Source organism: Gekko japonicus, unplaced genomic scaffold (assembly GCF_001447785.1).
Source record: "Gekko japonicus isolate JY-2015 unplaced genomic scaffold, Gekko_japonicus_V1.1 scaffold2561, whole genome shotgun sequence".
NCBI lineage: Eukaryota > Metazoa > Chordata > Lepidosauria > Squamata > Gekkonidae > Gekko > Gekko japonicus.
This window is the reverse complement of record NW_015175444.1, coordinates 191,711-216,559: the sequence shown is the minus strand read 5'-3', so window position 1 is coordinate 216,559 and position 24,849 is coordinate 191,711.

Here is a 24,849-nt window from a genome sequence, read left to right as displayed (position 1 = left end):
TTTCGATCTAAAATTCAATGCAGGGAGACTGCCTTGAGGAGATTCTCTGGAGAAGCGGCATAAAAAAATTCTCCAAATAAATAAAGGAGGAGGGATGGACGAAGAAGGATTTATACCCCTCCCTTCACTCGGAGTCTCAGAGTGGCTCACAAAGTCCTTTCCCTCCCCCTCCCCACAACAGACACCCTGTGAGGCAGGTGGGGCTGAGAGAGCTCTGACAGAAACTGCTCTTTTTCAAGGACAGCTCTTATCAGAACTACGGCTTGCCCAAGGTCATCCAGCAGCTGCAAGTGGAGGAGTGGGGAATCAAACCTGGTTCTCCCAGATGAGAGTCTGCGCACTTAAGCACTGCACCAAAGGAGAAGGAGGCCCTTGGGGGAGGGTTCTTATGGCAAAAGACGATCCCAGCTCTCCTTTGGGTGCCCCGAGCCCGATTCCTCCCTGCCCCCCACCCTTCATCTGCGCATGCGCTCCTAAGCACGCCGGCAGATCTTGATCTGGATTCGGGAACCGAGCTCGCTGCCTAAAGGGGGGAGGAAAAGATTTTTTCATTATGTTGTCAAAAATAGCAAGCCCGTCTCCCGTGGTGCGGGTCACAGTTTTCGAAGGCGTCTTTCCTATCCGCCGTTATCTGCCCGTTAAGTGGTTTTGCTGTATTAATTATCGTTATCGTCCTCCATCCCCCCCCCAACGCTCCGCGCTTAATGAAAACGTCAAAGTGGATTCTTGAACTCGAGAAGGGAGTCGCGGGCCCCCTCTGTGCCGTTTTCAGGGGAATTTCGGATGCCACGCGGCTCCTCTGAACCAAGAGACATATTTGGTTTGAACTTGATAGCCTTCTCGATGGCTCTCTCCCTCCCCCCGCTAATAATTTGCTCCTTTGGTACACAGTAGGTTCCGCTTGCATTCAGGGAACGGAATCAGAGGCCTCCTGTGGCTAATTTAATATCCGAATATCCCCAGGAACGAGAAGCAACCACTGCACAGGCTGTGGACAGGAAATCAAGCGCCGAACCCTTAAACGGAATTCGGGGCTGCCGGCAGGATCGATCAGCCGTGGAATGACTACGAACACACACCCTAGGTTTGCCAGTCTCCAGGCGAGGCCTGGAGTTCTCCCGGAATCACGACTGGTCTCCAGAGCACAGAGACCAGTTCCCTGGGAGAAAACAGAAGCTTTGGGAGGCGGACTCTGTGGCCTTGCAACCCCGCTCAGCTCCCTCCTCACGCTCTGATCCCAAATATCCAGGAATTTCCCAACCTGGCGTTGGTAACGCCAGGGCTATTTTGGGGCAGGAACGCACAGGAACGGAGTTCCGGCTGGCTTCAGAGTTGGCCACGGCCACTACAGCCAAAACCTCTGTGTGTGTGGCTACAGAGGAACACCCCCCCCCGGTGACTCCAAGGCGGGCGGGCCGGGGGGGGGCCCTGGAAGGATCGGGGAGGCGTTTAAATGCCTCCCCTTGCCTTCCCCAGCCTGTGCAAGGGCCGGCTTGCCCGGGCGCCCCGCAGCTGGGGCGGCCCAGGCAAGCCAAGGGAAGGCATGGGGTGTGGCCTAATATGCTAATGAGCTGCACTGGCGGGGGGGTGGGCTATTATGCTAATGAGTTCCTGCTGGGTTTTTTCTACAAAAAAAGCCCTGGGTAACCCTATGCACATGTAACCCATGCAGTTATATTGCCTCTTTTATGTCTGTGTTTAAGTACATGTGTAGTAACAGCAGTTACATATTCTTAATAACCATAGGTGGGAGTTCCGCTGTCAAAACCGACTGAACCTGCCCACTCTCCCTACAGATATTAGGACCTTAGTGGGTTACACACACACCTTGCCCCGTAGAATTTCAAACCGAACAACACGGCCCTTGTTTCTGTTCAGGCTCCGGTTGTTCTGTTGTGGGAAGTGGAGACACATTCAGCCATGTTGGTCCACAGAAGAAGAAGAAGAGCTTGGATTTATACCCCGCCCTTCACTTGGAGTCTCAGAGCGGCTTACAAACTCCTTTCCCTTCCCCTCCCCACAACAGACACCCTGTGAGGTGGGTGGGGCTGAGAGAACTTAGACACAAACTGCTCTTTTTCAAGGACAGCTGTGCCAGAGCTTGTGATTGACCCAAGGTCACATCAGCAGGTGCAAGTGGAGGAGTGGGGAATCAAACCCGGTTCTCCCAGATTAGAGTCCGCGCACTTAACCACTACATCAACCTGGCTCTCACAAGCTCACAAGAAGGAGAAGAAGAAGAGGAGGAGGAGGAGGAGGAGGAGGAAGGAGGAGGACGAAGAGATTCTATTTATATCCCGCCCTTCACTCGGAGTCTCAGAGAGGTTTACAAATTCCTTTCCCTTCCCCTCCCCACGACAGACACCCTGTGAGGTAGGTGGAGCTGAGAGAGCTTTTTCCAGAACTGTCCTTGAGAACAGCTCTGACAGAACTATGGCTTGACCAAGGTCATCCAGCAGCTGCAAGTGGAGGCGTGGGGAATCCAACCCGGTTCTCCCGGATTAGAGTCCGTGCACTTAACCACTACACCAAACTGGGTAAATTTGAGTCCCGTAGCACTGCAGAGGCCAACAGAATTTTCGGGGTGTGAGCTTTTGAGCGTCAAAGCCCCTTTCGTCAGATCCAAGGGGGCATGGAGATCCCTATGCCTTTATACCCCAGGGATACATCTCAAAGATCTCCGTTCATACCTGCATCTGAGGAAGGAAACTTTGACTCTCGAACGTTTATATTCCGAAAATCTTGTTGGTCTGTAAGGCGCTCCTGGACTCGAATCTCGCACAATCCGAGACCTAATTGAGAGCCAGTTTGGTGTCGTGGTTAAGTGCGTGGACTCTAACCTGGGAGAACCGGGTTTGATTCCCCCACTCCTCCACTTGCACCTGGCTGGGTGAACTTGGGCAAGCCATAATTCTGATAAGGGCTGTTATTGAAAAAGAGCAATTTCTCTGTTATGTCTGTTGTGGGGAGGGGAAGGGAATGGAGTTGGTAAGCCCCTCTGAGACTCCTTCAGGTAGTGACGGGCGGGGTATAAATCCAATCTCTTCTTCTTCTTCTTCTACCTCACAGGGTGTCTGTTGTGGGGAGGGGAAGGGAATGGAGTTGGTAAGCCCCTCTGAGACTCCTTCGGGTAGTGACGGGCGGGGTATAAATCCAATCTCTTCTTCTTCTTCTTCTACCTCACAGGGTGTCTGTTGTGGGGAGGGGAAGGGAATGGAGTTGGTAAGCCCCTCTGAGACTCCTTCGGGTAGTGATGGGCGGGGTATAAATCCAATCTCTTCTTCTTCTTTTACCTCACAGGGTGTCTGTTGTGGGGAGGGGAAGGGAAAGGAGTTGGTAAGCCGCTCTGAGACTCCTTCGGGTAGTGAAGGGCGGGGTATAAATCCAATCTCCTCCTCTTCTTCTTCTAATACAGAAAACCCCACAAAATTTAAACTCACAATTTAGGACTGCCAGTAAATTAATCAAACGTAATCCTTAATAAAATTTGCTTTCAATGTCCTCCTAAAGCTTGAACGTGATAGATAGGTAGGTAGGTACAGGGGTCATTTTCTGCAGGAGCGCACAGGAGCGGAGCTCCGGCAGTAAAGAGCCCAGGGGGCGGGCACATACAACAAGCCCCACCCCCTCCACCCAGCAGCCCTCAGTCAGAGCAAAAAGCAGCTAGGTAAGTTGCAGAGCTCTCTCAGCCCCACCTACCTCATAGGGTGTCTGTTTGGTGTAGTGGTTAAGTGCGCGGACTCTAATCTGGGAGAACCAGGTTTGATTCCCCACTTCTCCACTTGTACCTGGCTGGACGACCTTGGGCAAGCCGTAGTTCTGATAAGAGCTGTTCTTGAAAAAGAGCAGTTTCTGTCAAGAGCTCTCTCAGCCCCACCTCCCTTACAGGGTGTCTGTTGTGGGGAGGGGAAGGGAAAGGAGTTTGTAAGCCGCTCTGAGACCCCTTTGGGTAGTGAAGGGCGGGGTATAAATCCAATCTCCTCTTCTTCTTCAGAGCTCTCCCTGGCCCCCGGCCCAAAACAGTCCAGTGGCACCTTTAAGACCAAGTTTTATTCAGGTACAAGCTCTCCCTCCTCTGCGAGGACAGATCTGCACGTTCCCCCCTCCTCCATAGCTAGCAATCCAAAAGAGTCCAGTGGAGCAGTGGGTGTTGCCTTCTGACATACTTCCGGTGATGTCAAGGGGTGTGGCATATGCAAATAAGTCGTGCTAATGAGTTATGCTAATGAGCTCCTGCACCTCTTTTTCTACGAAATGACCCCTGGGTATAATGACATCACTTCCTGTGCAATGCTGGCCACAAGGCCCTGGGCCTTTCCCCCGCCCTCCAGGTAAGTTCCCCCACCAGCCATCTGATTGGCAGGTGCGGGGCAAGGCCTGGCGGCCGGGCAACTCCACCTTCACGGGGAGGGGGGTGTTCTGGCAACTGTATCCCCACTCCCATCAGTCAGCAAGACCCGAACTCTTCACATCCACGAGCCTATCCGGCCAGCTGCCGAGCAATATGGGCACGCTCTGCTCCCAAAAATGTTCTGAGTATCACATGATGAGTTGATTTGCACTCAAATTAAGGAGGATTAAGGCCGCTGAGCTGTTACCGCTCCGGGCCGCCTGGATCATGTGGCCAAGAGAGCGAATACCTCGGAGTCATTCGCCGAGGCCTCAACCGGAGCTCTGACCTCCTCTCCTAATTTGTGAATTGGGCAATTGTTCCGTCACATTGTACTCGTGTGTGGTCCTGACAGAGAGTGGACGGAAAATGTGTTGAGTGAGACCCACCGGGGGAGAGACGAGGTGAAAGCTTTCTGAGGGGTGGGAGGAAGCTGTCATAACTCCACCTCTCCGGGTACCGAAACAGAACGGAACTCCGTTAGAACATAAGCAAGGCCTGGTCCAGGCCCCGTGAGGCCGTTCGGGTTGCCAGGCTCCAGGTGGCGGCTGGAGATCTCCCGGAATCACAACTGGTCTCCAGCCGACACAGATCAGCTCCCCTGGAGGAAATGGCAGCTTTGGAAGTTGTTCTCTATGGCATTGTACCTTGCGGAGGCCCCTCCCCTCCCCGAACCCCACCCACCGCAGGCACCCCCCCCCAAATATCCAGGAGTTTCCCAACCTAGATCCAACAACCACAACACAAGGGAAAAGTGAAACTAAAGCAAAGTCTTTTACTTTCAGGCAGGGGTCGTTTCGTAGAAAAAGAGCTAGGGGAACTCATTAGCATAACTCATTAGCATATGCCACACCCCCTGACATCACCGGAAGTGTGTCATAAGGCCACACCCCCTGACATCACCGGAAGTGTGTCATAAGGGCACACCCACCACTCAGTTAATCTTAGTCTTAAAAGTAACTTTGTTTCAAGGTCTTTCTGCATAATATTTTCAGGAAGCCAGATAAGCGAATGTTTCTCCTTCTTTGACGGTCGCTCATGGACGCTAATCTACTAGTCAGCTCCTTAATTTTGGCCTCATTAGCTTCAGCTTTTTGGGCTGCCTTTTCAGCAACCTTTTTTATGCTCTTAACTTCTAATGCCAACTGACTCAAATCTGTCTTAAGAGCATTAATATCCCCTCTCACATTCTGTTCCGAAGTGACAATAAGCTGTGTTAAATCTTTCAATTCCTTCTTAGTCACCATTTTTACGCTGCTCCTCTCGTTACAGCCTCCACCCAGGGAGAGTGGAGAAGAAAGTAAACACAATTTATATCACTCACTTCCGAAATCTCGTGCAGCTCAAACCTCTTTGATTCTCTGCCACTTTTCGCAGATGTTTCAGGTTGTTTCCCAAAGATTTATCTCTCTTCTTTGGAGGCTTAATAACTGACTTCTCTGGGAGGTAATTTGGAAGCACCTTAACCAAACCGATGCATGCGTAGAACCCCCGTTTGTGATTAACTTTGGCCGGTTTGTGGTTTGCAAACCAGCACAAACTTTCCATGAACTTTCAAGCTGTTCATGGAGGTTTGTGGGAGTTCATGAATGGATACATTTCCAGACAGACTGTCTCCATTCAATCAAAATGTTTTACCAAAATTCAAAGTGGAGGTGGGGGTGGGGCTTGGAATTCTCCAGCCTTGGAAATACTCTGGTCAGTTTCAAATTACTCATGTCAGTTTCAAAATGCCCCCCCCGCCAGTGTTCGGTGTTCCCTTCGGGTTCTGCTGGGCATTCTGCACATTGAAACTGCAGGGATTCTCTAGTTTGACATTAGTCCTCCTTTTGCTTGCACTGCCACAGTGGCATTGGGTTCTGCTGGACACTAGTATATTGCACTGGTCCTGCTGGGGGATGTACTAAAAGAATGAAAGGATTGCCCATTGGAAACAATGAGAAAGGCTTGAAGACCCATTAGGAATAATGGGAACGAGGAATGCCAATTGACTTGCATGGGCTCCACTGAAATACATTACAGGACAAGTAGAGTTGCCATAAAAACACAGAATGGATATTCCATTAAGGAAATGGAAAGGCATACAGAAGTGGTTTGCTGTTGCTTGCCTCAGTGGCAGAGCATCTGCTTGGCAAAAAAGGTAGAACATCTGGCTTGGCATGCAGAAGGTCCCAGGTTCAATCCTTGGCAACTCCAGTTGAAAGGACCAGGTAGGAGGTGATGTGAAAGACCTCTACCTGAGGCCTCAGAGAACCATGAAGAGGGGCCGTCGCTCAGTGGCAGAGTGTCTGCTTGGCATGAAGAAGAAGAAGAGGAGGAGGAGGAGAAGATTGGATTTATACCCCGCCCTTCACTACCCAAAGGTGTCTCAGAGCGGCTGACAAACTCCTTTCCCTTCCCCTCCCCAGGTAGGCGGGGCTGAGAGAGCTCTTGACAGAACTGCCCTTCCAAGGACAGTTCTGACAGAACCATGGCTTGCCCAAGGTCATCCAGCAGCTGCAAGTGGAGGAGTGGGGAATCGACCCCGGTTCTCCCAGATTAGAGTCTGCAGAGTTAACCACTACACCCAGGTTTCATCCCTGGCATCTCCAGTTAAAAGGATCAGGTCGTAGGTGCTGTGAAAGAGCATCTGCTTGGCATGCAGAAGGTCCCAGGTTCAATCCCCGGCATCCTCGATTGATAGGACCAGGCAGTAGGTGATGTTAAAGACCTCTGAGTGAGACCCCAGAGAACCACTGCTAGTCCAAGTAGGCAGTACTCACCTTGAGGGAACATGACGGCAGCTTTATGTATAAAAACTTGAGGCTCAACTGATCCTCTGTGCTGTGGACTGAAGACATCTCCCCCACCCCGAAGTCTCTGACCAGCCTGCAAAATGTTCTTGAGAGATCCCAGTTCCAGACAGTTGTGTGGTCACATGATTCAGAAGAGGACCTTGAATTCCATCAGGCATTTGGAAGGGTCGATGCGCCGAGACAGAACTCTTATTAACTCCGCGTTCACTTGAGACCCTCAGAGTTTATTCAAGGAATTTGCTTTCCTCCCAAGGCGCTTCCCTAATTAATATTCCCTGTCACTAATTAAGAGAGCTAAATGGGACTCATTATGGAAGAGAACGGGCTGGTTGAAAAATAAAATTCCAAACCTGCGCCTGTCATATTTTCATTCCACCCTCCCTGCAAGGAGCTCAGGGTGGAAGACGTGTTCTTTCCTCCTCCGTTCCATCCCCACAATGATCTTGCGAGGTAGGCGAGGCTGAGAGGAAGTGACACGCTAAGGTCACCCTCTGCGCTTCCTGGCTGAGGGAGGATTTGAACCGGTTCTGACACTCTTCCGAGTTACACCACATTAGGCAGGAAACAATGGAGAACGGAGGGTGAGAGGCCAAAATTGTATGTGGTAATGGCTGACTCACATCCTCTTACCATAAAGTTTCTGGAGATTCCTAGAGCAATGTGATGTCACTTCTGGTTTTCCACGGAACTGATGTCACGTCCTGTGTGTCACTGTCCCGCCTCCTTCCCTGCCCCCATTTCCACCCAGTTAGCCCATGAAACCCTACTTAGCCCTCGAAAGAGCCAGTGTGGTATAGTGGTTGTGTTGGACTTAGTATCCGGACGACTCAGGTTCGAATCCCCACTCAAGCAGTGGAAGCCCACTGGGTGACCTTGGGCCAGTCACAACCTTTCAGCCTGGCCTACTTCACAGAATTGTTGTGAGGATAAACTGGAGGAGAAGAGAAGGATCTAAGCCACTCTGGGTCCCGTTTGGGGAGAAACGTGGGAAAGAAGAAGAAGAGGAGGAGGAGGAGATCTGATGTATATCCTGTCCAAAGGAGTCTCAGAGTGGCTTAGAATATCCTTTCCCTTCCCCTCCCAATAACAGACACCCTGTGAGGCAGGTGGGGCTGAGAGAGCTCTTTCGAGGATTGCCCTTGAGAGAACAGCTCTGAGGGAACTTGTGACTGACCCAAGGTCACCCAGCAGGTGCAAGCGGAGGAGTGGGGAATCAAACCCAGTTCTCCCAGATTAGAGTCTGCGCTCTTCACCACTGCACCAAACTGGCAGATAAATTTTAAAAAATGTTATTAAAAATAATAAAATAAATGAAAACCTAAGGCGGGCCAGATAAGACCTTCCTTCCTTCCTTCCTTCCAAACCATATACTGCCGTTTCCTTGTTCTCCATGTGGTTGTTGGAATGGGGACTACGTTGCAATAGGCCTGGTGATTCAACCCTGGGGCCGATGGCTAGCAGCTAGAGTTGCCGGTCTTTAGGGGGCGACTGGAGATCTTCTTGGATTACAACAGGGGTCATTTCGTAGAAAAAGAGGTGCAGGAGCTCATTAGCATAACTCATTAGCATAACTCATTTACATATGCCACACCTCCTGACATCACCAGAAGTGTGTCAGAAGGCAACGCCCACTGCTCAGGCTCCACTGACTGTTTTGGATTGCTAGCTATTGGGGAGGGGGGGAGAGCGTGCAGATCTGTCCTCGCAGAGGAGAGAGAGCTTGTACCTGAATAAAACTTGGCCTTAAAGGTGCCACTGGACTGTTTTGGGCTGGGGGTCGGGGGGGGGGCTCTGCAGCTTACCTGGCTGCTTCTTGCTCTGACTGGGGGCTGCTGGGAGCAGGGGGCGGGGCTTGTTGCATGTGCCCGCCCCCTGGGCTCCTTACTGCCGGAGCGCCGCTCCTGTGCGCTCCCGCAGGAAATGACCCCTGATTACAGCTGATCTCCAGGTGACAGTTCCCCTGGAGGAAACGGCCCCTTTGGAAGGCGGACGCTGTGGCATTATTCCCCATTGAAATCCCTCCCCTCTCCAAACCCCGCCCTCCTCAATCTCCACCCCCCAAAATCTCCAGGTATTTCCCAACCTGGAGCTGGCAGCCCTAATAACAGCCCTAACCAACCCTCAGATTGTTCTGTGCTTCGATCCCAATTTGTCTGATTTACGCAGGCTTTGGAAAGGACACCTTTCGGGTAGTGCTGGGGGGGGTCTCCCCTGGCAATTCCAGCCCACTCGGTCCAGACCTCCCTCCCCGTAGCGATTGGGAAGGTCAGGTCCTGGCAAGGCAGAGCCTCCACGTCTTCTTTCTTCTGGGGCCGGCCGGGAATGTTTCCAGCTTCCCTTTTGTAACTAATCTACGGCTTCTTGCTCAGTCTTCAGTGGAAAATCTCAACAGATGTTCTGCTCCTTCTTCCTGGTGGCCTTTGGAAATGGGGGTCCTGGATCTGCGGAGGCCGGAGCTGGAAGCGGCTCCTTGGCGTTTCTGCTCCTCTCTCTTTCTGCTCCTCTGCCTGTGCTAGGGTTGCCAAGTAGAAAAAAGTACTTACCGGGGGACTCGGTAAGCAAGAGACAAGAGCAAGACACAAGAGACAATACAATAATCTTAGTGCTTACTTACATAGTGGTGCCAAAGCTCTCAGTTTCATAAATGTTATTGTCTCTTGTTATTGGTGTAGCACATATTCTAAAAATTGTATTTTTGTACACTACAGAATATCTCCTGAAGAAGATCCTTCTTTTTTTTTTTGAAACGTTGTTATGTAATCCGGAGACGACGTTGATTATGTGATTATGTACCTTGGTTCAAGGATTTTCTATTGAGTTGTGTATCATGTTGTAGTGCTTTAGATTGCAATACATAAACAGCATTCTTTATAAGTCTTATGACTGTTTGATTGTGGGTCAGACTATCACGACTGTTGGCTTTATACTTGTTTAACTGACCACTGCGTGAGACAGGATGCTGGACTGGATGGACCACTGCTCTGATCCAGCAGGGCTCTTCTGATGTTCTTCTGAAGGCCTCGGCCTCTCTGCCCTGTCGTTGGCCCTCCAGAAGAGCTGGTTGGCCGCTGTGTGAGACAGAATGCTGGACTAGGTGGACCCCTGGTCTTCTGATGTTCTTATGAAGGCCTTGGCCTCTCTGCCCTGTTGTTGGCCCTCCGGAGGAACTGGCTGGCCACTGTATGAGACAGAAGGCTGGACTGGATGGACCACTGCTCTTATCCACCAGGGCGCTTCTGATGTTCTTCTGAAGGCCTCGGCCTCTCTGCCCTCTCGTTGACCCTCCAGAGGAATTGGCTGGCCACTGCGTGAGGTGGGATGCTCTACTATGGACCGCTGATCTAATCTAGCAGTAGGGTTGCCAGGCGATGTCACCAGTGACATGGCTACGTCACTTCTGGTGTGGATTGGAAGTGACATCATCATGCTGTGATGTCGCTGAGACACTCTGGTATTTGGGCAAAAACTCTACGGGGAAAATGGCTTCTAGTTTTTGCCCGAATACCAGAGCGTCGCCCTGGGCATCGCCAATATGATGATGTCGCTTCCTGTGCGTGCCGGAAGTGACATCACCACATGGACAGCAACATAGCCTAGGCCTCCCTCTTTGTCCTGGTAAGTCCCTGCGCTGGTCAACTGATTGGCGGCAGGGGACCCCGCCTCTCCCGGTGGTGGTGGGGGACTGGCAACCCTATCCAGCAGGGCTCTTCTGACGTTCGTATGTCATTGCCCGCACCCTATGGAACGATATGCCTGTGGAGGGGGTGCAGGATACATTCTGCAATTTGCTTTTTGCCAGCTGTGCAAAGCCACCTTGTTTGAGCGAGCATTCCTTGGCCACATCCCAAATGAAACACGGAGCGTTTCTGCACGGGCTTGTTTGCTGCGGCAGGAATTCATTATGGACGGCTCAGATTAGGTGCAATTGTTTTAACTAGGTGTTATTGGTTTTCTCTCTAAGATGTTTTCCGTCTGTCAGGGGTTTCACAAGCTTAGAGGAGCAGGATAATGTTTTTTTTTAAAAAAATAAACGATATTGAAACGATGCTAAAGAGAGTAGAGAGAGAAGAGATATGGAGCTGTTTTGCTGCTCATACCTCCCTTCATTTAAAGGTAAAAGTAAAGGTTCCCTTCCTCGAAAGCCAGTCGAATCCGACTCTAGGGTTGCGGTGCTCATCTCCGTTTCCAAGCCGAAGAGCCAGCGCTGTCCGAAGACGTTTCCGTGGTCATGTGGCCGGCATGACTAGACACGAGGCGCACGGAACGCTGTTACCTTCCCACCGAAGTGGGACCTATTTATCTAGTTGCAATTCCTTCTTTTCAAACTGCTAGGTTGGCAGGAGCTGGAACTAGAGACGGGAGCTCACTCCGTCATTTATACCTGGCCTTTTCCCCAACAGGGACCCAAAAGTGGCTTACATCAGTCTGTCCTCTTCCACTTTTATTTTCACAGCAACCTAGAGGTTTCCAGCCTCCAGGTGGGGACTGGAGATCTCCTGGAATTAGACTACGGCTGATTCTGCATTGGCTTCTCCCTCCGTTGTTTTAAGAAACCCGCCTTGGAACAGAAATCCCCCTCTGCATTGTGTGCTGGTTTCTCTTCCTTTGATTATCGGGTTTTATGGGACCCCTACACTGCATGCCGCTTTCGCTTTCTTTGATCATTGGGTTTCATGGTACCCCCTAAAGTGCATGCCGGTTTAGCTTCCTTTGGTCATCGGGTTTTATAGTACCCCCTACACTGCATGCCACCGTTCAGACAGCCACGCCACCCGAGTGGCAGTGCAGCACATTTTTTTGGAAAATAATTCTTTGCGCATGCGCATATGCACACATGTGCACAATGGTGAAACCCGGGGGGGAAACCTACCGGAAGAAGGACGTTCAGACAACCGAATCACAATCATTGCGAGGGATGGCTGTCCAGATCAGCAAAATCGTGGATTCAGAGCACAAATACCCGGAAAACACTCGATTTTCCCGGCGTCGGAAAACTCACTGGGGAACCGGGAAGATCACGCGAGTGAGCCCACTTTGGTGCAGGAGACGGATGTGGGCATCTGATCAGCAATTCTAAATGCGAGAGGATACAGCGGCGAAACCCGATCAAAATGACCGTGTGACCACGGCCCCAGACAGCTACACCATCTCCATAGTGGTATACAGGGCTTTTTTGGTAGAAAAAGCCCAGCAGGAACTCATTAGCATAATAGGCCACACCCAACAGCAGGAACTCATTAGCATATTGGGCCACACCCCCAACAGCACAGCTCATTAGCACATTAGGCCGCACCCCCATGTTACCAGAAGTGTGCTCATCCAGCCACACCCACCTTTTGCTTCTTATTCTGTTGACCTTGTCTGTTGTCAAAACCCAGGGCCTTTTTTTGTAGCAGGAACTCCTTTGCATGTTAGGCCACACACCCCTAATGTAGCCAATCCTAATGAGGTTCTGCTGTTGGGTGTGGCCTATTATGCTAATGAGTTCCTGCTGGGCGTGGCCAACTTGGGAGCCAGCCGGAACTCCGTTCCTGTGCGTTCCTGCCCCAAAAATAGCCCTGGTGGTATACGTTTAGGCTTTGGAGCCTGGCACTTGGAGAACGGGGAATGTCAGATACGAATTCAGGCAAGAGTGCATTTACAGGGCAAGGTCTTAGGTTTTTACACCTAGGTTGCTAGCAAAAAAGCAAAGGTGTATGGGACTTCAGCACCATGAAACCAAAGTCAGTTATAGCAAAACCTTCATAGCACAGAAGAACAGAAAGACCCAGGCTCGTGGAACCCCAAATTCCACAACAGAAAGCGCCGGCAAGTCACAGCCGACTTATGGCAACCTCACAGAGTTTCCAGGGGAGGAAGGAGGAGGAGGAGGAGGAGGAGGAGGAGGAGGAGGAGGAGAACTTATTCCCAGTACTATCAACCACTGAGGTATCTGGCCTTTTATAAGACTTGTATCTTTAACATGTTTTAATGTGGTTTTAATTGTATTGTATTTATTTTGCTGTATTATATTTACATTGTTGGAACCCGCACTGAGCCTGTTAAGGGGAGGGCGGGATACAAATCCAAAATGATGATGATGATGATGACGACGACGACGATGATGATAGAAGAAGAAGAAGAAGAAGAAGAAGAAGAAGAAGAAGAAGAGATTGGATTTATACCCCGCCCTTCACTACCCAAGGAAGTCTCAGAGCAGCTTACAAACTCCTTTCCCTTCCCCTCCCCACAACAGACACCCTGTGAGGTAAAAGAAGAAGAAGAAGAAGAGACTGGATTTATACCCCACCCTTCACTCCCCAAAGGAGTCTCAGAGCGGTTTACAAACTCCTCTCCCTTCCCCTCCCCACAACAGACACCCTGTGAGGGAGGTGGGGCTGAGAGAGTTCTGACAGAAACGGCTCTTTTTCAAGAACAGCTCTTGTCAGAACTACGGCTTGCCCAAGGTCATCCAGCCAGGTGCAAGTGGAGGAGTGGGGAATCAAACCCGGTCCTCCCAGATTAGAGTCTGCACACTTAACCACTACACCAAACTGTTCAGAGGAGGTTTGCCATTGCCTGCCTCGTTGCCACATCCCTGGGCTTCCTTGGTGGTCTCCCATCCACGTGCTCTCCTGGGCCGACCCTGCTTAGCTTCCAAGATCTGATGAGATCGGCTATCCAGGTCAGGGCAGGAGGTGGAAAGTGCCATCAAATCCCACCCAACTTATGATGGCGCTGTAGGATTTTCAAGGGAGGAGACGACCAGAGGTGGTTTACCGTCACCTGCTCCTGCGTAGCAAACCTGGATTTCTGTGGCGGTCTCAGGCCCCTAGCCAGGATTTTGGGGCTTGTGGGGCAAATTTGTTTCTGGTGGGGCGGACGTTCTCAGTGCAGAAAGAAAAGCCATTGAGCCAACAGGAAGCCGTTCCTGGGATACATCTCTAAATTGCAAGCTGCCAATCACTTTAGGTGACAGTTCTCAGCTGCTGCAAGTTAATCACTTTTGCCAGCCAAAAGGACAATTCTGAGAAGAAGCTGGCAGGTGGGGGGGTGATGACTTCTGTAGTCAAAAACGCTAACACTTAGGCAGAAAAGCTCTCTTGAAGGAGACCAGTTTCTTGAGACAGAGTTAGAAGGGATCTTAGAGGTCACCTACTCCAACCCCCTTACTCAGTGTAGGAGTTAGTCAACTACAGCACCCCACTCTGCTTAAAGGAGCGCATGCCCTTGTAAAAAATGTTTTAAAATGATTGAAAAAAGCATTTCCAGGAAGAAGAGATTGGATTTATACCCTGCCCCTCACTACCCAAAGGCATCTCAGAGCGGCTTACAAACTCCTTTCCCTTCCCCTCCCCACAACAGACACCGTGTGAGGTAGAAGAAGAAGAAGAAGAAGAGATTGGATTTATATCCCGCCCTTCACTACCCAAAGGTGTCTCAGAGCGGCTTACAAACTACTTTCCCTCCCCCTCCCCACAACAGACACCCTGTGAGGTAGGCGGGGCTGAGAGACCTCTTGACAGAAACGGCTCTTTTCCAAGAACAGCTCTTATCAGAGCTACGGCTTGCCCAAGGTCATCCAGCCAGGTGCAAGTGGAGGAGTGGGGAATCAAACCTGGTTCTCCCAGATTAGAGTCCGCACACTTGACCACTACACCAAACTTTGCAACCATGAGACATGGAAACTTTGCACAGATTGAAGGCCCAAGGTCATCCAGCGGGTGCAAGTGGAGGAGTGGGAAATCAAAACCGGTTCTCCCAGGTTAGAGTCCGCCCACTTAACCACTACACCAAAGTGGCTCTCAGTTTGTGGGGCTGTGCTCGCAGTTTGTGGAAATTCTTGTGGGGCTGTGCTTTCAAGAAAGGGGGCGGAGCCCCCAAACGCCCCACTGTAGCTATGGGCCTGGTTGGTCTCCCATCTTCCTTTAGCAGTTGGCTTTCATTGCTTCTTTGAGGATCTGAGTCTTCAGAAGGGGGGGGGGAGAGAGAGAGAGAGAGAGAGAGAGAGAGAGAGAGAGAGAGAATTCTTGGAAGGAAGAGAGCTCCTCCATAGAATCCCATAGCAGCATCGCTGATACTGAGGTCCCCGTACACGGGCTTGTATGCGATGGTATCGGGGAATCCAGAAGAGACCCAGCCGCCTTCTCCTCCCGCCTTCCGGTTCCTCCGTCCTCCCGAACTACGAGACGCGAACAACTGCTCGTCCAACGCAAACGACGGCTCAGAAGAAACGGACGACCGCCTTGGCATGGAAAAAACAACTGTGCATTTCCTTTCTTGTTGGCTGCTTTCTTGCGGCGGAACAGAGCAGATGGCTTTCTGGTAATGATGGAGTAAAAATTAATTACTGGGTAGGGTTCTTTCTTTCTTTTTTTTTTGTTAAACAGTAAGCAATGATTGTAACTCTGGATAGGAATTTAAATATCCAGTTGCCAGGACTACAGGAGGAAAGGCACACGCCAACAAACAAACATGGAAAAAGCAACCCCAACTGTTAAAAAAGAGAGAGAGAGAGACGGATACTTTCATGTTACTAGGGAGTGCATGTTTTTGGACAATAGGGAACCCGCACTGTCAAGGAAAGGATGTTCCATCGCTGTCTGTCCTGTGATCCCAAAAGAGCTTTCGAATTCAGAGGCAGGACAATCTCTAAAAGTCTCAGAGAGTGAGGACAGAAAACAAGGGAGAGGCCCTGGCTCGGTGGCAGAGCACTGGCTTGGCATGCAGTAGGTCCCAGGTTCGATCCCCGGCATCTCCAGTTACAAGGACCAGACAGTAGGTGATGGGAAAGACTTACCTTGATAGACCAATGGTCTGACTCAGTATAAGGCAGCTTCCTGTCTTCACATTTACCATGGCTCAGTGGTAGAGTGCCTGCTTGGCATGCATTAGGTCCCAGGTTCAATCCCCGGCACCTCCAGCTAAAAGGATCGAGTCATAGGTGATGGGAAAGACTTACCTTGATAGACCAATGGTCTGACTCAGTATAAGGCAGCTTCCTGTCTTCACATTTACCATGGCTCAGTGGTAGAGTTCCTACCTGGCATGCATTAGGTCCCAGGTTCAATCCCCGGCATCTCCAGTTACAAGGACCAGACAGTAGGTGATGTGAAAGACTGACCTTGATAGACTAATGGTCTGATTCAGTATAAGAATTACTGTACAAGTTCAAACTGTTAAAGACACATTAACAAGTCATATAAATTTCTACTTGATTTTACTAGGTGAACTTCATCCGAAGACAGAAGCCCAGTCACAGTGCCAAGGATGTTAAAGATGGAACGTTTCGACTGAACGTCTTTTTCAACCATCCTAATGAAAAAGAAGAAAGCTTTTTACAGATTTTTTACAAAAACCGGAATTGTTGAAGACACCTGATTACAATACAACAATAAACACAATTGTTTGAATGTACATACAATAAAACCCAATTGTTTGAATATACATACAGTTTGTAGTACTATTCTTTACTTCATGTTTCCATTAAAGGTACAAGTTATCTACAAACAAAAATCACATAACCTTATTATAGCTTACATGTTTGTTTAAAGCATAACCTCAATCCCTTCATATAAAATTACTTATTTAAATTTCTCTTACCTAAACTGGCTGAGAGCAGCTCCCAAATTTTTACAGCATTTTATTCGGATAGCAAATCTTAAACATACAGGTTCAAACTAGTTCCTTATATCCTATTAACCAGGTCACATGATATTGGATACTGGAGGAGCCACCTTACCAACAAACCCAAAGTACTTGAGCATTTGTTCCTCTATTCATCTAAGTGTAATGCCAAAACAGTGTGCCTATTGCTGTTAAAGAGTCACATGATATTGGATGCTGGAGGGGCCACCTTACCAGCAAACCTAAAGTACTTGAACATTTTTCATCTATTCATCTAAGTACAATCATTCCAAAACAGTCGCATGATATTGGATGCTGGAGGAGCCACCTTACCAACAAACCCAAAGTACTTGAGCATTTGTTCCTCTATTCATCTAAGTGTAATGCCAAAACAGTGTGCCTATTGCTGTTAAAGAGTCACATGATATTGGATGCTGGAGGAGCCACCTTACCAACAAACCCAAAGTACTTGAGCATTTGTTCCTCTATTCATCTAAGTGTAATCATGCCAAAACAGTGTGCCTATTGCTGTTAAAGAGTCACATGATATTGGATGCTGGAGGAGCCACCTTACCAGCAAACCTAAAGTGCTTGAACATTTTTCATCTATTCCTTTAAGTACAATCATTCCAAAACAGTATACCTAGGGACCATGACCCAGTCTACCCACAGGAGGCATCCTTTCAGAACTGATAGCTCATCCTTCCGGGTGCTAAAGGCTGTAAACTCGGCGGTGGCTCCTCCAGCATTCAATATCATGCGACTGTTTTGGAATGATTGTACTTAGATGAATAGATGAAAAATGTTCAAGTACTTTAGGTTTGCTGGTAAGGTGGCCCCTCCAGCATCCAATATCATGTGACCTGGGAGTTTGTCCTGATGATTCTTTAACAGCAAATAGGCACACTGCTTTGGCATGATTGCACTTAGATGAATAGAGGAATAATGTTCTAGTACTTTAAGTTTGTTGGTAAGGTGGCTCCTCCAGTATCCAATATCATGTGACCTGGTTAATAGGATATAAGGAACTAGTTTGAACCTGTATGTTTAAGATTTGCTATCCGAATAAAATGCTGTAAAAATTTGGGAGCTGCTCTCAGCCAGTTTAGGTAAGAGAAATTTAAATAAGTAATTTTATATGAAGGGATTGAGGTTATGCTTTAAACAAACATGTAAGCTATAATAAGGTTATGTGATTTTTGTTTGTAGATAACTTGTACCTTTAATGGAAACATGAAGTAAAGAATAGTACTACAAACTGTATGTATATTCAAACAATTGGGTTTTATTGTATGTACATTCAAACAATTGTGTTTATTGTTGTATTGTAATCAGGTGTCTTCAACAATTCCGGTTTTTGTAAAAAATCTGTAAAAAGCTTTCTTCTTTTTCATTAGGATGGTTGAAAAAGACGTTCAGTCGAAACGTTCCATCTTTAACATCCTTGGCACTGTGACTGGGCTTCTGTCTTCGGATGAAGTTCACCTAGTAAAATCAAGTAGAAATTGATATGACTTGTTAATGTGTCTTTAACAGTTTGAACTTGTACAGTAATTCTTTCCTGTGTCATTGACTTTACAAATTACTGGGTCCACTTGTGTTGTTCTGATTCAGTATAAGGCAGCTTCCAGTGTTCATGTTTATTAGGGAGGGGCCGTGGCTCAGTGTCAGAGCATCGGCTTGGGAGGCAGAAGGTCCCAGGTTCAATCCCCAGCATCTCCGGTTTGAAAGGACCAGGTGGGAAGTGGTGTGGATTGCCATCTGTGGGCTGGGAAATTCTTGGAGATCTTTGGATTGGAGCCTGGGGAGGGCAGGGTTTGGAGAGGGGAGAGACCTCAGTGGAGGATAAGGCCGTTGAATCCACCCTCTGAAGCGGCCGTTTTCTCCAGGGGAATGAATCTCTGTCACCTGGAGATCAGCTGTAATTCTGGGGGGGGGGGTGTCTCCTGTTCCCGCCTGGAAACTGGAAACCCTAGATGTGAAAGACCTCAGCCTGAGATCCTGGAGAGCTGCTGCCAGTCTGAGTAGACAATACTGACCTTGATAGACCAACAGTCCAGTTAAGTATAAGGCAGCTTCTTGTGAAGGACCACGACTCAATGGTAGACTATCTACTTGGCATGCAGAAGGTCCCAGGTACAATCCTTGGTATCTCAAGTTCAAAGGATCTGGAAACAGACCTCTGCCTGAGACTCTGGAGAGCCTCTGTTGGTTGAGTAGACAAGACTGTCTTTGATAGACCAAGGTGTCTTGATTCAGTATAATTTAGCTCCACGTGTTGAAGACTGTCGGGGAAGGGGCCATGGCTTTGTAGTAGAACATCTACTTGTCGTGCAGAAGATCCCGGATCCCCAGCGTCTCCAGTTAAGGACCAGACACAGTGGGTGATGTGAAAGACCTCTGCCTGAGACTCTGGTATGGAGAAGGTCCCCGGTTCAATCCTTGGCCTCCCTAGTTAAAAGGACCAGGCAGTAGGTGATGTGAAAGACCTCTGCCTGAGACCCTGGTATGCAGAAGGTCCCCGGTTCAATCCCTGGCCTCCCTAGTTAAAAGGACCAGGCAGTAGGTGATGTGAAAGACATCTTCCTGAGACTCTGGTATGCAGAAGGTCCCAGGTTCAATGGCCTCCCTAGTTAAAAGGACCAGGCAGTAGGTGATGTGAAAGACCTCTGCCTGAGACCCTGGAGAGCCACTGCCAGTCTGAGTAGGCAATACTGACCATGATGGACCAATGGTCTGATTCGGTATAAGGCAACTTCATGTGTTCATGTGCTCATGGTGTCATATTCCAGGGGAACTTGGTTGGGTGTTACTAGAAAGAAAAAGCTGGACAAATTGGGCCAAAGAGGACAAATCTGCTTGACTCCCTGTAGACTAGGGATCTCCAAATTCGTTGAATTAATGGGCACATTCGGAATTTTGAGAAAGTGTAATGGGCGCTGCTACAAAATGGGAGGGTCCCTCGCAAAACGTTGGAAGGTTCCAAGCCAAACGTCCTCCTCTGACTATTTCTGAATTTGTGTCCCCTGCAGAACCAAAGGTGACAACTCCTGGGTTCTTCTGAGACCTCTCGTGCACTGAGAAGGCAGAGGAGATCGGGGCTGGCTGTTCAATTTGGAGGACAATATACTTTGGAGAACATGCAAGTAGGCACCAGGAAAAGCATCAGGAGTCACCAGGGCACCCGTGGGCACCAAACTGGAGATCATAAGAAGAACCCTACTGGATCATACCAGCGGTCCATCTAGTCCAGCATTCCATCTCGCACAGTGGCCAACTAGTTCCTCTGGAGGGCCAACAACAGGGCACAGAGTCCAAGACCTTCATAAGAGCATAAGAAGAGGGACGGCAACTTGGTGGTCCAGCTCACGCTCTGTGAGCAGAAGGTCCCCAAGTGGATCAGACCACTGAAGGTCCATCTAGCCCAGCATCCTGTCTCACACAGGGGCCAGCCAGTTCCTCCGGAGGGCCAACAACAGGGCAGAGAGGCTGGGGCCTTCATAAGAAGAGCCCTGCTGGATCAGACCAGTGAGGGTCCATCTAGTCCAGCCTCCTGCCTCACACAGTGGCTGACCAGTTCCTCTGGAGGGCCAACAACTGGGCAGAGAGGCCGAGGCCTTCCCAGGGAAATGCTGATTGCCACTTTGGGGTCAGGAAGCAATTTTTCTACAGGCCGGTTTGGCCAGGGATTCTGGAGGTTTTTGGTTATCTTCTGGGTGTGGAATAGCGGTCACTGGGGGTGTGGAGGGGGAGGTATTTGTGAATTTCCTCCATTGTACAGGAGGTTGGTCTTGATGACCATGGATGTCCCTTCGCACTCTATGATTCTATGATAAGAACATAAGAAGAGCCCTGCTGGATCAGACCAGTGAGGGTCCATCTAGTCCAGCCTCCTGCCTCACACAGTGGCTGACCAGTTCCTCTGGAGGGCCAACAACAGGGCAGAGAGGCTGGGGCCGTCATAAGAAGAGCCCTGCTGGATCAGACCAGTGAGGGTCCATCTAGTCCAGCCTCCTGCCTCACACAGTGGCTGACCAGTTCCTCTGGAGGGCCAACAACAGGGCAGAGAGGCTGGGGCCGTCATAAGAAGAGCCCTGCTGGATCAGACCAGTGAGGGTCCATCTAGTCCAGCCTCCTGCCTCACACAGTGGCTGACCAGTTCCTCTGGAGGGCCAACAACAGGGCAGAGAGGCTGGGGCCGTCATAAGAAGAGCCCTGCTGGATCAGACCAGTGAGGGTCCATCTAGTCCAGCCTCCTGCCTCACACAGTGGCTGACCAGTTCCTCTGGAGGGCCAACAACAGGGCAGAGAGGCTGGGGCCGTCATAAGAAGAGCCCTGCTGGATCAGACCAGTGAGGGTCCATCTAGTCCAGCCTCCTGCCTCACACAGTGGCTGACCAGTTCCTCTGGAGGGCCAACAACAGGGCAGAGAGGCCGAGGCCTTCATAAGAACATCAGAACAGGCCCTGCAGGATCAGACCAGGGGTCTATCTAGTCTAGCATCCCTTCTCACCTAGTGGCCAACCAGATCTTCTGGAGAGCCAACAACAGGTCACAGAGGTTGAGGCTTTCCCCTGAAGTTGCCTCCTGGCACTGGGATTCAGAGGTTGACTGTCTCTAAATGTGGAGGTTCCCCTCAGTCACCACAGCTAGTAGCCATTGAAAGACGTATCCTCCATGAATCTATCTAATCCCCTTTGAAAGCTATTTATTCCTTATGGCTGTCCCGACATCCAAATGGCAGCGAATTCCACATTTCAATAACTCTCTGTCTAAAGTCGTATTTCCTTGTGTCCGTCCTGAACCTACTGCCCATCAACTTCATCAGATGCCCTCGGGTTCTAGTCCTCTGGGAGAGTGAGAGAAAAAAAATCTCTTTGTCAAGACTCTTCACCCCATGCATAATCTTATGAACCTCTGCGATGGCGAACCTAAACAGCATGATAAAAAGTAGAGACATCACCCTGCCAACAAAAGTCCGCATGGTCAAAGCAATGGTATTCCCAGTAGTCATGTATGGCTGCGAGAGTTGGACTGTAAGGAAGGCCGAGCGCCAAAGAATAGATTCTTTTGGACCATGGTGCTGGAGAAGACTCTTGAGAGTCCCTTGGACTGCAAGGAGATCAAATCAGTCAATCCTAAAATAAATCAACCCTGACTGTTCCCTGGAAGGCCAGATAATGAAAATGAAGCTCAAATACTTTGGCCACCAAATGAGAAGGGAGCACTCACTGGAGAAGACCCTGATGCTGGGAAAGACTGAAGGTCAAAGAAGATGGGGACGGCAAAGGATGAGATGGTTAGACAGTGTCATAGATGCAACGAACATGAAATTGTGCAAACTTCAGAGGACGGCAGAAGACAGGAGGGCCTGGCGGGAGCTGGTCAATGGGGTCGCGAAGAGTCGGACTCGACTGTGCGACTGAACAACAACACATGTCCAGGTGTGTACTCTCACTCATTTCAGGATTGGGGGCTATAATATTTGAAATATTTCATGAACCTCTTCTAGCTAGCTCATATTGTCTACTTTAGGGACTCTCCGGGTTCTCTGATGGAAGATCTTCTCGTACACTTGATACCTGAAAATCCTTTAAGTGGAGATGCCGGGGACTGAACTTGGGGACCTTCTGCTCACAGGGCGTGAGCTGGACCACCAAGCCGCCGTCCCTCTATCATCGTCCGTCAGTCTTCCTTTTACACTGAGTGGCTTTTTATTCTCCTCCCTCCCTCGCCGCATCCTGTTCAACGCTGATAATAGCACGCAACCGTTACAATGCATGCGGTTGTTGGCGAAAAAGAAATTTCCTCTCTTCTGGGGGGGCGGTGGGTAAGGATTACTAATCCCATCTCCTTGAGGTGAACTCCAAACGAGGATTAGGGTAAAGTTCCAGCCCATGTTAATCTTCCGTTTAGAAGAGTAAAGTTTTAGGGGCTGCTATCGAACCTGGTTGGTTTATGGCTTGCGGGAACAATGGGGCAATTTAACTTTCCGAGGGAGGGACGCTTGCTTCCAATTCTCTCTCCTGATGCTTTCAGCACTTCGCTTTCCTGAATGATTCCCCTTCATTGGCAAGGGAGGGAAGAAATTAATCCTCACGGACAAACATTTAGGGGAGGCATTTTTCAACCAGCTGCCATCATTAAACCAGGTGCTAAATGGGGTTTGATCAGAAGGAATTGAATGGCGTTTACTCCCGAGCAGTGTTCCCTCTGAGTCAGTGTGAGCCAGCTCACAGTTCTTTAGCCTCCGGCTCACACTTTTTTGCCTTCGCTCCGGAAGGATGGCTCCAGACAGAGCAAACTAATTTACGCAGCAGCCAAATCGCTCGCTCACAACTTGAATGCCAGTGGCTCACAAAGTAGAATTTTTGCTCACAAGACCCCACCACTTAGAGGGAGCATTGCTTTCCGAGTAGAAGCGCATAAGGTCACCGTTCTTGGCTCTAGAGCAGTAGAGTAAAGACAGGCCGCTGCATCCGGGGGAGCCCCTCCCACACAGAAAGGCCGCCGTTGACTTTGCACACCTGTAGGAGGGGAACAAGAGAAGAGGAGCTCTCTTTGGTCTTGGGATCTTGATCCAACACGGTATGGGCACGTTGGATGCACTTTCCCTTGCATGGATCTCGCCCTTCCACGATTGTAGATTTGGGTGGGTTGCTGTGTTGTTCTGAAGCAACAGAACAAAGTTTGGGTCCAGTGGCACCTTTAAGACCAACAGAGGCAGGTGGATCTGAGAGTGTTCTGAGAGGACCGTGACTGGCCCAAGGTCACCCAGCAGGTTTCATGTGGAATCAAACTCAGTTCTCCCGATTAATCTGCCGCTCTTAGCCACAACGCCACGTTGGCTCTCCCCACAGCAGGCACCGTGTGAGGTAGGGGGGACTGAGAGAGTTCTGAGAGAACCATGACTGGCCCAAGGTCACCCAGCAGGTTTCATGTGGAATCAAACTCAGTTCTCCCGATTAATCTGCCGCTCTTAGCCACAACGCCACGTTGGCTCTCCCCACAGCAGGCACCGTGTGAGGTAGGGGGGACTGAGAGAGTTCTGAGAGAACCATGACTGGCCCATGGTCACCCAGCTGGCTTCGTGTGGGGGAAAAGTGGGGAATCAGATTTCAGTCCACTGCTCTTAACAACTATACCACGAGATCCAAGGAGATCAGGCCAGCCTGAGCCATCGAAGTCACAGGGTGCTTCCGTCAAATTGCAGCTGATTTATGCCAACCCCATAGAGCAGGGGTGTCAGACTCATTTGTTATGAGGGCCGGATCTGACATAAATGAGACCTTGTTGGGCCGGGCCATGTGTGTCATAAAAGGTAATGCCCGGTAGCGGAGATATAGACTTTATAAAGGACACAAACACAAAGGTGTTTTTTTTAAACTTAAAATAAAAAACATGCTTAAGACATCAGCACTCTTGCAATATTTTGTTTATTTAACAGTGTCTGATAACTGACACCTCTTCTTGCTCTGAATGATTGCATCAAAATGCCTGTGCTGTTGCAATCCTGAGTATGCTGTTCAGGTGTGTATCTGTACGCTGCAAACCTGCGATGACGCAGCAGCAGCAGAACTGGAAGAAGAAGCAGAAGGCAGCCAGTTCCACTGCGGTCCTGATAGAAGCCCTACGGGGGCCTGGTCCGGCCCCCGAGCCTCATATTTGACACCCCTGTCATAGAGTTTACAAAGCAAGAAAGGAATAGAGGTGGTTTGCCATCGCCTGCCTCTAATTCTTCTTGGCCCTCACCCCTAGAAACAACGGAGCACCAAAAAGACCAATTACTGGGTTCTAGATCAAATCAAGCTTGAATTCTCACTATAAACTCAAATGACTAAACTCCGCCTACGGTACTTTGGTCACATCATGAGGAGACAAGACTTGCTGGAAAAGGCAATCATGCTAGGAGAAAAGTGGTAGGTGGTAGCAGGGGTCATTTCATAGAAAAAGAGGTGCAGGAGCTCATTAGCATAACTCATTAGCATAACTGATTTGCATATGCCACACCCCCTGACATCACCAGAAGTGTGTCAGAAGGAAACACCCACCACTCAG